Source organism: Amblyomma maculatum, chromosome 4, assembly GCF_055883805.1.
Source record: "Amblyomma maculatum isolate TAMU_Amacu chromosome 4, ASM5588380v1, whole genome shotgun sequence".
NCBI classification, from domain to species: Eukaryota; Metazoa; Arthropoda; class Arachnida; order Ixodida; family Ixodidae; genus Amblyomma; species Amblyomma maculatum.
In genome coordinates this window covers 68,519,001-68,531,061 of record NC_139347.1, presented here as the reverse complement: position 1 = coordinate 68,531,061, position 12,061 = coordinate 68,519,001, and the positions used below count along the sequence as shown (strand labels likewise).

The following is a 12,061-nucleotide window of genomic DNA, read 5'->3' as shown; positions in this document are numbered from 1 at the left end:
ACAGAGTTTCTCTGTTCTTTTTCTTAGAACCCAGTAGCCATTATGATTCGCACAAATGTATTTCTATGTGGACGAATAGAGTCCGCAGATCCGTGGATACGTTACCTTGCGCACATATTGCAGTAATATCTTTTGTTCTTGTTGCTATTGATGTCAGTGGACGTAAAAGTCCACGTCATCTGTGCAACACTGAGTTCACATGATTTAATATATGAGCTTTTAATGTAGGAATCTATTATATTACAAATTTTAACGCCCACGCTATGGGACCACAGCGTTCATCTAGACAGCAGTCCTTGTCGAGCACCGCCTGAATAATGATAGGAGCCATGTATATATTTTTAACTTTATGCTCTATAGCGAATACACGATATCGTGTATATGGCGACGGCGACTCACGCACGAATAGCCTTGTATAGGCAGGAGGACTGGTCATCCATGTTAATCAAGCAAACTTCAGTGAGTGCGAAGAAGACAAAGAGGAAGAAGCTGTAAGCAAACAAGAAAAAACACAGATGGCTGTGCTTGGTTAATCGTGGAATATCGTACAGTAGAAATACACGTCTGCCCTCAATGTAGGATTTTGCGGGGGTGGCTTTGAAGCTTCGTCCTCCGAGCAACCTCCAGGGGAAAAAAGAAGAAGAAAAAAAAAAGAACCTTCTTGCATGTGGTTTTTGACACAGGCAGAGACAACCAATCAGCGTCGCTTAGCTACAAAAACTTAGCTAAATGAATGCTAAGTTTTGCTTCTGTATGTTGTTAGAGTCGGAGGCTCAGTGCCCTTCCACTCGCTTGGGTGACTCAGTGGAGAGGCGACGATGCGACCATGCGACGGCGCTGCGGCAGCGGCTGCTCCACGGCGAGCTCCTATGTCGACGGAACGCGACGGTGTAAAGCAACACGTACCTCTGTCTGTCGCCGCTCGTCAGCCAAACACATCGACGTGAGCGCCAGTCGGTGCCTTGGTTCTCACGGCTTGGATCGAGGTATGAGGTGAATGAACCCGTCTGGCATGATCGGCACAGCTAGGGTTGCGTGGGCGAGCTGTTATGCTTGTGCGATGAGAAGGGCGGACTGCGGCGTCTGATCGAGAAATTACTCCCGTGCTTTGTCTCAAGCCAAGGTGGTTTTCTGCCGGACTCCCTTTCTAACGGCTGAGGCCCACGACAATGAATCGGCCTCAACATCCACCTTTCGAGGTCAATCACCTGGTCGAACATGTCACTGCTGGAGAAGTCTGCACTCGGCACCGACCGTACACTATAATATGTGTGATGAGTCAAGTGGTAGATGGAGCCTAAAAAGTGGCACGAATCCTATTGGACCATCATAAAGCAGTTGATTCCCCAGCTATTGGGATCTGGGGACGACGGATTGTATTTAAGCAGCAAATGGGCGACTTTCAGTATGCTATCATTTAAGCTGCCATCATACACCTCAGTTGACATTCCTGTACTCTTGAAAACATGTGGATGAACCTCCTGTGATATCCGTAAGTTTCTTCTCATTCTTAAGCTCCTAACCTACGCACTTCTCCGGTATGTGATCTTAGGAGATCGACTAGAGAGAGACGAGCCGAGGGTACCCTCGGCTCGTGGTACAGAAGGGGCACGTGCCCCTTCTATACCATGCTTAATATTTGTTTACATGGTTATGTTTGCTTTGCCTCCGCTACCGCATCGTCTTGTACACGGTCCTTGGTCGTATACACCGTCCTTGATCGTGAGTTGCCTTCCAGGATTGTTAAATGAGAGAGAGAGAGAGAAGGTGGATTTTTTTTTTTTTTTGCTTAAGAAAGTGTTTGCAGGAGATTGGTGGTGGCGGTTCCCGTAGTCCAGTGCCCCATGCACTGGCGCCAGCTGACTTGCGGGCTAGCTAAATAACCCGCAGGCTTGCTGGTCCTGGCTGTCTGCAATCATACAAAAAAAAAAAAAAAACATACTTTGACGCCCCCCCTCAGGAATGTCGGGAGGGAGGTTGTTTTAAGCTAGTACGTTCAGTACAATCCGTAAGTATTCAGCACTGAATTTTTACTGAACCTCCATGCACGGCGCTTGGATAAAGGACTTCCCGTCAAAGTGAGGCGCTAGCGTGCTTATCTATGGGAAGCCGAAAATATGCACACTGCAAACGCTTTCTCGCCTTCCCGTCATGCTGCACGTCACCATTCCGTCAGGAAAAGAGCAGCATTTCAAAACCACACGCCGTTTCTTCTTTGGCTTTGCCGCGGCTTCGTGGCGCACAAGGCATCACCTAACATGCAAAGCAACGCGTTCTCCGCCGGTAATCAGAGAATCTCCTTTATACCTGCCGTGGCGGCGTCGCAGTGGAGTCACAATGCAGAGGCGCCTGTGTACTGCTGCGGCGCCAGTAGTGCACGTGAGAGATCCAGACCTCGCTTACTTTTTTGTTTTTGTTCGGTATCTCGTTCATCCCTTCCCTGACGGCGCGGCTCAGGCTTCCGCCGACAACTGAGAGATACTGCGCTATTTTGTTTTCGTGCGCAAACAAACAAGCAATCAAGTAAACAAACAAAAAACAAACAAACAAACAAACAACAAGCTGTTCAAGACAATCCACAGCAAGCCTAGACGTGCTTCTTTTCCTACCGTTCTGGCTTATTCAGTGCAAGCCGATTTTTTTTTTTCTTTTTTGCATCATCGCGCTCTTGTGTCACATTTCCAGCGGTAAACCACGTTTCTACGCCTTCGCTAGCGCTTGTTCTGCGTCGTCTGCTGCAGAAGAAAGCCGTGCGTGCGCCTGCCGACGCCTGTTTCGTCCACTCACCGCTAGGGCAATGACGCATGCGCCGTGGCAGCCGCGCCACCGCTCACTGCAAGCTCGCGCCTTTTTCAAGCGAGCGCAGGGCGTTGGGCTGGACGGTTGAATCGGCAATGCTGCAACGTTATCTGTCTGGCACCCGAGTCATCCTGCGGGCTTACCACCCAGCGGCGTGCTTCTGACCACATCCGTTTCGTCGACGGGCGACACACACCGTGCTCGCCGAACAGGTGAGAATATTTCTGAAGCGTTATGTCTGACTGCGTGTCGCTGTCAAAGATCAGTGCCGCATATTTCATCGAGACATCATTCAAGTGCCAAAGGATAAAGGACGCCTTCGATTTAAAATTATCCTGTTTATTTGCATTGCTCACTTTTTTTTTTCTGAGCATGGTTTGACCACAGGAACTGGTCGTACCATGTCGAAACTAATTGTAGCACGTGCTCTCCGGTTAAGCGTATATATCGTGTGTCGTGTGGCACTTTGCAAAACACAGTACAGCAACTTAGATCGCATTTTGGTCGGTTGCGCTGATCAAATCTAGCAGGCAATAAACCAATTGTCAATCACGAAACTCACTGCCCGCGTGTATGGTGGATATTTTCAACTCGAGCTGTCGTTAACGCGATAACATCAAATATGCCATTTTGCAAAAAAAAAAAAAAAAAGAAAAAAACAATCACGAGCAAAAAATTGTGGGTACGCCTTTGGCGGATTGTAGGTGACGTCAAGTACGGATTGGCCGGCCGGATGTGTGACGTCACGCGATCACGTGAGATGACAGGAACTGCCAACTCAAGCTTCTCCCTTCAGATGGAGCTGGTATATGGGAATAGAATCTTGAAGTATCATTAGGCAATGAGTAAAATGTGCTACTCCTAAGCCACGCATCCGCGAGCATACAGCTTGGTTAAACCGGGACTCTATAAGTACCTGTATTCGGTAATCTTTGTACGTCGACTTATCTGCAAATTATATGATAAATTTTTATTAAGGCGTTATTAATGGATGGTGCTGAAAGATGAACAGGCGCTTCAAGTGTGGGCTGACGTTTTCTACATGGCTTATTTTTTGTTTACTGTAAGCCTCGGAGAGAGTCATATAGGAGTGGATGAACAAAAAGATACAAAATTGTGCGGTCATATCACGTTAAAACAAAAACAGTACAGTCATATTATTACCCATTTATAAAAATTGGCGCGCACTGAAGAACATTCAATTCGTGCACATCAGAAAGAAAAATACATCGTAAGATACTGAATTACCTATCAGAAAAGATGGGAGTTTCCGAACATTCTGCAAAGGCAGTTACGGAAAGGGCCCACTTTGACCATTTTTGTTTCCATAGTAGTGTGCCTGGTTGGGACTTAGGTCCAATCACTCCGTATGGTACTGTGTCTAAAAAAGGGTATTTTCTAAACATTGTAAATTTGCTGTGTAGAATTGTTTTTTTTTTTTTTTTTCACTTTTAAGGGGAGCCTGAAAACCATGCGATAACCGCATGAAGTAACCACTTTTTGCATGCAATTCCCTACGAATGCGTGCATATTTATTTAGACGATACATGACAAAGCAACTTCATGGGCCTTTAAAGAGTTCCAGTATTTTTTCAACATGCTGTCACTGACGCTACTCCGCAGCTCAACTAGGCGATGAGCAAACACGTACATTCTTCCTAAGAAGAAATAAAAAATCATGTCTCATTGGCATTCATGAACTTTATAATAATGCATCTGTAAAATGACGGCAAAATCAAAGAGGTTTAGTTTCTCTCTTTTTTTTTTTTTTTTACAGTGCATCCGTAACACAAGTAACACTGAGTCCCATAATGGCAGTATAAATGTTCGTATTTAGGTGTCTTGCTATGATTATGAAAACAGAAATTTTGTAATACAAAAATGATCTCGCTACTATTTCAGACAACAAAAATAACGAGCTTGTCAAAACCGGCAGATTCTAGCACTGTAAAAACTCTCAAAATATTTCAGTTTCAAACGGTTACATTAAGGTACTGCTAGAAATGCATATCTGAATTTGTAGCATTCTACATAGCAAATTTATAATGTGTAAAAAATACCCTTTTATAGACACAGCACCACACGGAGTGATTGGACCTAAGACCCAACGAGGCACACTACTATGGAAAGAAAAATGCTCAAAGTGGGCCTTCTCCGTAAGTTCCCGAACCACGACGCTTAGGTTGTAAGCGTGTGTGTGTATATATACCTATATATATATATGTGTGTGTGTGTGTGTGTGTGTGTGTGTGTGTGTGTGTGTGTGTGTGTGTGTGTGTGTGTGTGTGTGTGTGTCCTTCTTACCGACCGTCGTTGCCGAAGTTCTCCACGCATTGTCCACCCTCCATAAGACAACTTCAAGCTACCATCCCCAGACTAACACTCTGACTGAACGATTTCATCGCAGTTTATCGGATATGATCTCCATGTACGTCACACCGGGTCATCGAATTTAGGACGCTGTTTTACTGTTCGTCACATTCGCCTATAATACAGCAGTACAGTGGACTACCGGTTCCTTACCATTTTTCCTCGTTTATAGCCGTCCTCCCACCACAGTTCTCGACAGTTCATTCTTCTGTACGTCCGACTGTTCCTCCACCTCAGTACCTGCCCAGTTCGTATCCCGTGTGGCCAGATGTCGTCACCTTGCTCGCCTTAACACAGAAGCCTGCCAGGAAGATCGCAAGAGTCGCTACGATTCTACTCATCGTCTGGTCTCTTTCCGTCCTAGTGACGAAGTACTAATTTACACACCACTCCGCACCCCTAGCCCTAGCGAGAAATTTCACCACCGTATACCTTAGTCTCTACAAGGTTATCAACCAAACCTCCCCAAGTGAACTACAAAGTTACACATGTTGATCCCCCAGCCGATCTACGTCACCGTGGTACTGAAATTGTTCATGTGTTTTTCTTGCAACCTAAGGGTTGTGGTTCAGGCCCCACCTATAACAACAAGGTTTCTTTAGGCGAAATCAAAAATATTTTGAAGTTAAAGTAGCGTTTTATTAGCTTGCATGTCACGTCTTAATTAATTTTAATCTACGCTTAACATATGTGAGTGTTGTGGGGCGTTTGAAATTTCCGACCGAGAATTCATGCTACTTTAACGTCACCGGATTTTAGAAAAATCTTCTTTCATTTTTTTTTTTTTACAATGCCTGTTTTCGGTGCCTTTGAGCCATAGAATGACATCGGATTAAAAAAACGCATTTGATTGCAGAGAGTCGTGCATACGTGGCGCAAAAAAGTCAAGGGACGCCCATCAGATTGAAAATAGTAGGCCTGGCGAACATGGACTAGTCCTTCTCCTGCAGGGAATAGACACGGCAATTTAGTCTTTCTAAAGCCTCGAATCCTGCAGACATACACAGTCGCGAAATATACGCCATGTATAAATCTCAAAAGCGTGATCACAAAGAGCACGCTCTCTTCGAACACCCGGTTCGCTTTCTAAAACTGACAGCGATGCCATGACGTTAAGGGAGTAGCTTATTTGTTTTGTGTTTTTCACCATTTGCAATGTGGAGCCAACGGGAGCTACAGCCTGTATAGAGCAGAGGAACGAAAGGACTCGGTCTGCGCCAGAACACGAACATATGCGCGTGGACGAAAGCCTTTGCGAAGAAAATGAATGTGAAGGTGCCGAGGTGCCTTCAGCGGTTCCACCCGCATCGCAAAAGGTTTGCGGGCTGGAAATATCTCGCTGCCTTTCTCGGGGTTAGAAGGGCACCCATTTTGCTGTTTCGCACCGTTCGAAAGTCAGCGCGCCCTTTCGTCGACCTTCCTCCGTGGCGTTGCCCCCAATGCGGATACAGCACGTTCTGAAAGACGGTCGTTGCAGGAACCTCGTACAATTTCCAGCACTCCGCTCTTGGTGTGCATTTTATTGGGACTAAATCAGTGGTGTGTTGACAAGTGTGCACGCCTTTATAGTCATTTATTTTATTTTTTTTAAACGTTTAGAGACACTACCTCGTGTGCGAGTAAATATTATAACCTTGCCTTGGTCATACTACGCTGAATTTTGGCACTCGTGTTCGAGGAACTCTTGTTCATTCGCGTTTTCTCTCCCCGAATTCGGCGCTAATTGCAGTTGTTCTTGCGAGCGCTATTTCGAACAAAACACTGAGGTGAAAATTGAGTGTTAATCATTGCCTTATTACGGTGCTTCTGCCAGTTCCTCTAACTAAAACATTTGGCAAGAAGCTAAATTCCAAGGGCTAGCGAAACTTTTATGGGATCAGCGAGAACGAAGTTCGCATTTGATTTTTTGTTTATTTTATTTTATATGTGTGTTAAATTTCATAGTAGTATCGGTGTTTTAAATTCACTTCCTGTGATCATTTGTTATCAGCTAGCTGTATTCTGGTGTTTAAGGCATACCGTATAAACCGGAATATAGGTCAAACGCTTAAAAAAAAAAAAAAATTGGTGAAAAGTTGATCACTGTATTATACTATAGTGGTAATTGAAGAAAATAATAAGGCAGTCTCGTAACTATGGGTGGCTGATGCCAGCAGCCTTCATCACCCCCAACGCGATGAAGCAACATTTCGGCGACATTAAATACGCGGCTGAATAAGAAACTTAAAAGTTGAGTGTGCAAAATTGAAAACGAATGGAGCGACAACCTGCGAAATCGACTGCTCGTTTGTGGCTGGGTGTCAGCAGTAGAGCTGGGCAACCTCGTGAGGTTTCGATCTCACGACGAAGTCAACCTTAGTCTCACAATACGAGTTATAAGCGAAGGTTGGTAGTGCCGTGTGAAAAATTGAGGAGAGTGCGACTCAGGAGACAACCTCCACAGGTGAGGTTAAGGTTGAGTGAAATCATGAAACTTTTTTTTAAGGTTCAGGTAAGGCCGAAATATTTGAGGTCAAATCAATTGTCCAGTTCTTGTCGTAAGGATGAAAGTCTCTCCTCGAAGAGATGGTGCACAAGTATTTTAGGGAATGCAACATCAGCTATGCTGTATATTGGGTATCGAGAAGTACTTGCCAACCGACTCGAGTTCGTGCTACTCCGCGTTGGGCTTGTGCATTTCGAGGCCTTCTCACATACAATGTACATTCAAGAAGCATTTAAATGTAAACGAAAATAAATGCTGTCATTAGTTTGTTCGAGATGCAGTCCTGCCGCATGTGTTTCAAGTTGAAGGATATTTTCAGCACGCTTGCCATGCGCGCGCGTGTGTGTGTGTGTGTGTGTGTGTGTGTGTGTGTGTGTGTGTGTGTGTGTGTGTGTGTGTGTGTGTGTGTGTGTGTGTGTGTGTGTGTGTGTGTGTGTGTGTGTGTGTGTGTGTGTGTGTGTGTGTGTGTGTGTGTTTGTGTTCGCTGTTCATTAATTTTCTCTGCTCGAGGTTTTACAGCAGGATACCAGACGTGGTTACTATGGCAGGTCTGACTTATTTGTATAGTCGTGATGATATATATATATATATATATATATATATATATATATATATATATATATATATATATATATATATATATATATATATATATATATATATATATATATATATATATATATATATATATATATATATATATATATATATATATATATAATTTCAAGTTTTTCGTAGAAATTTTGGATAATCTAAAAATCAACTAATAATGTGCTATTCCTGAATTTGTTTTGGTGCACTAATATATTTTTCTTCTGCCCGAAGTTACTACGGCCTAATTTCTTCGTTCCAATTCGTTTTTTATCTTCGTGCTTCCCTACCACTGCGCTTCCCGTATAGTTTATTTTCCGTCCATTCTAAACTTTAAAAGTAAAAGTTACTATCCCGTGCCTCATTAACAACAAAATCCGGTGGCGGCGTCCAGGAAAAGTGGTCTCGAAAAATCGTCATAGGGACAGTCACGGGCTCGCAATGGTACTATAGACAGCCATTGCAGAATACATATGGTAACTACTAATTCACCTTAGTCCACGTCTTACTCAGACTTAATCGCCTTTTAATCAACTTTTTAATCCATTTCAGCCCTTCGACTCTACAGCGTACAAGGCGTCTAAGTACCCTCCATAAATTTTTTACTGACTTGTAGTCACTTTTGATGGACATGTTCTGCCGATACATTGACCACTTTATTTTAAAAGCAATGGCTTGGGCATATAGTCCCTACTCCTCCGAAAATATCAGTTAACCGCGGCCACAATTCTATAGGATGAAGCGTTATCAGCTTTCAGTGCTTTTTAGACTGACGCAGTCTATAGATTTGCAAGTTAAAGGACTATAGGTTCAGATGAGGTTCGGCGTTTCTATCTTCACATTGAAAGGCCAGAGCGACAAATTAAGCGGTAGAAAACGAGCATTTTTTGTTTTGCGCTAAGAAACTAAAACTATTGATTCTCTGTTATTGACAATTACGAAGATTCCTCTCAGGTATCAAGATCAAACGTGGTCACGTGCAACTTCGTGCACCATGTACTGACCGAAAGAGTTGGAGCGCACCTCGAAAGCTGTGCCCCCGCAAAAAAAATTCGAGGTTCCAGTATGACATAGACAGCGAGAAGAATCGAAATTCCCGTCATGTGAAAGTGATAAAACTCCTTGCATATTTTGTCCCAAACGCACTTTATACATGAACCTTGTTACCCACTTTCCACATTAAACGATAGAACCTGAGATACTGAAAGAACACGATAACAATGTGAAGCAAAATAACCGTCATCTTGGCATTCACTGCTACGACTGCAAAGTTTTGAAATCAGGTTGCTTGCTTGACTTCAAAAGTATCACAGTGATAGGGAAACACGGCAATAAACTGACGACACGTGAGATAAAAGAAGCTGCCGACATATTCAGTTCGAATGATCAGTGTGTCAGCACGCCTTGAATTTCTTTGACGGATAAAGAGTTGGCTTTTGTAATACGAGATTTTAAACTTTAAAGCCTTTTTTAAGCTGCTTGTTGTTTTTCAAGGGAAGGTTCTGAACTTCTTTGCAGTTTTGTTTTATGTTTTGCCTTGTTAATTGTTGGCTTCTCTATTTTTCATCTTGTTTTTATCATGACACCATCATGTCTTTAGCAATTTTAATTTCCCCTCTTTTGCTGTTTATTATTTTTTTGCTTGGCTTTTTTATAGCAATTTTACCTTCTCCTTCCTTGCCTTTCATGTTTTCCATTGTTAGCTGTTGGCTGCTTCATTGTTAATAAGGTTTTTTTCATAATGCATAATCATGTTTTAGCGAACATTGTTCTCCTTCCTGGTCGCTTAGGTTTGTTTTCTTGCTTTGGTTACCTTCTTGCTGTGCAAGTTTAGGTTTTGAAAATTTTACCGGAGTTTGATTCGGGCGTATGAAGATAGCTTTTCGTTTTGCGACTTGTTCTGAATTTGTGTTTACTTTATAACCACGCGTTCTTGCCCTCACTTCACCGTACGCCGCGTTTAATTTGGTTCTTGAAGATTTCCGTTCACGAGTTCCGTGGTCACGTGACCTGATTGATAGGGCATCTCTTAAATACTGGTTCGCCTTGTTTTCGAAATAAAAGTTGTTAGTTAAGGGCTTCGTGCTGTTGTCCATGTTGTTATTGTGCTCCTTGTTTATGCGCTGAGTCCCGAAAAAGTGCAGAGTGATCCGATCACGCGTGGACGAAGCACTATGAACGGGATAAGTTTCTAACCGCGCTTCCACCGATTAGGTTCTAAATGTGAGTGAGAAGTGTATTTTTTTTGCAACGCCTTGTCAATACCAATCAACCCTCAGGTTTGGTGCAAAACGAGAACTCTTGAAATGCGAATGAAGAAACGTTCTCTAAAATTGGGCAAGTAGGCTTTCCCATATATTTAAATTGAATTAAAGAATTAAGTCAGCCGACTACATGCCTCGAGGCTTGGACAATCGCAATACAACAAAATTTTACTTCAATTTTTATCCTTCCAAAGTTGGGTTCCTGCTTTTCGTCCATACTCTTTGTACTGTGGAGTTCTCAGCTCTTCTAAAAATAGTTCCATGCACCATCATAGATCAGCACTATTGTGTGGGAAAACGAAATTGATCAGTACTGAAAAGTGTTTATTGGCCTACTAAGCGTTTACCAATGACATCTCAGTAGAAGCCCATCAGCGCCATCAGCAAGAAATGTAATAATAAAAAAGAAAGAGAAAAGCGGGTAGGTAATTACTTTCTGCAGTGAGAAAGATATAGCAGCAAAAATCCCTTAGGAAAAAACTACAGGATTGCGCTTAAAGGGAAGCTGAAGCACTTTTCGAAAAAATTGAGTTTTCGGCAGCATTTAGTTGTTTTTGGTCCACTGAACAACAATATCGCATGAAAAAAGGGCTTAAATAAACGCAAACCGCTGTTTTTTAGAAGAAAGCGCGCGCCAGCGCCTCAGGGCGCCGAGCGAACGCCACTGTCGCCTGTGAGTGGTCGGGACCGTCGTGACGTCATCTACGGGCGTCCCGCGGGTCTCCGGCCTGCACCGACGGCGTTGCTGCGTAGTGCGTTGCTAGCGCATTGCTTCAGTTGGCTGGAAGGCCCAGTCTTGAAAATTATGGATAATGCGGGCAGTAGTGAACAGTTTGGACTCTCGCCATATATGTTCGAGCCATCAGCGGCTGCAGAAAACGGCGGAACCAACGACGCCGCGGAGTGCGCCGATAGAGAAAGTGACGCCGCGACATTTTCACGGGTTTGAAATCTCCACTGGTACGTGGTACGCATGTTTTGCGTAGGTGCTTGTTTTTACATATCTTTTCGATGTAGATGTGCAAGTGGTAATAAAGTAAATCACGTCGAAACGCTGTTGCTTACTGGCTGCTGCATAACAGCCGAAACACCAGACACCTGTAATATCGAATTCAAAACGCCGGCATGCTTACACAAGTCACGCGAGGTAAAGCATTTGTTTTTCATTTATTTAGAGCACGGTGCCTACTTACAACCGAAGGCCTTTTATTACTACGAAAGAGCGCCAAACCTGTTTAGTGAGTTCACTGCTGGACTGCAGTGTAACGAGATGAGAGAAGAAGCTATTCGTGTGTGCTATTAAGTGCGCCCCTGTATTTTTTTTTTTCTTCTGTCGTCCTACGAGATGTAGTAGAGTGGAGAGCTAGGTGAATTGGCACATTTTAAACAAGTAAAGCCAGCTAGAAAACGAGGCAGATCTTTGCCGCGTCGTCCTGTGCACCTCTTTTTGTCTGCGGCTTTCCGTTGGTCTTGTTTCGGCAGGATGTAGTTGGTGGTGTTGCGCAGCGAGATAGCCAGCAGAATGACTTACAACAGATATATGCATACAGCG

The 12,061-nt window shown here is 43.6% G+C and overlaps 1 protein-coding gene across 1 annotated transcript in view; it reads left to right on the top strand.

The window, feature by feature from the left end:
• The first annotated feature begins 2,869 nt into the window (after positions 1–2,869).
• Positions 2,870–12,061, top strand: part of LOC146191312 (uncharacterized) — a 185,856-nt gene continuing 176,664 nt past the window's right edge. Inside the window, exon 1 of the mRNA XM_084601812.1 lies at positions 2,870–3,011. The gene's annotated coding sequence lies outside the window, so the exon portion shown is untranslated. The remainder of the gene's footprint in view (positions 3,012–12,061) is intronic.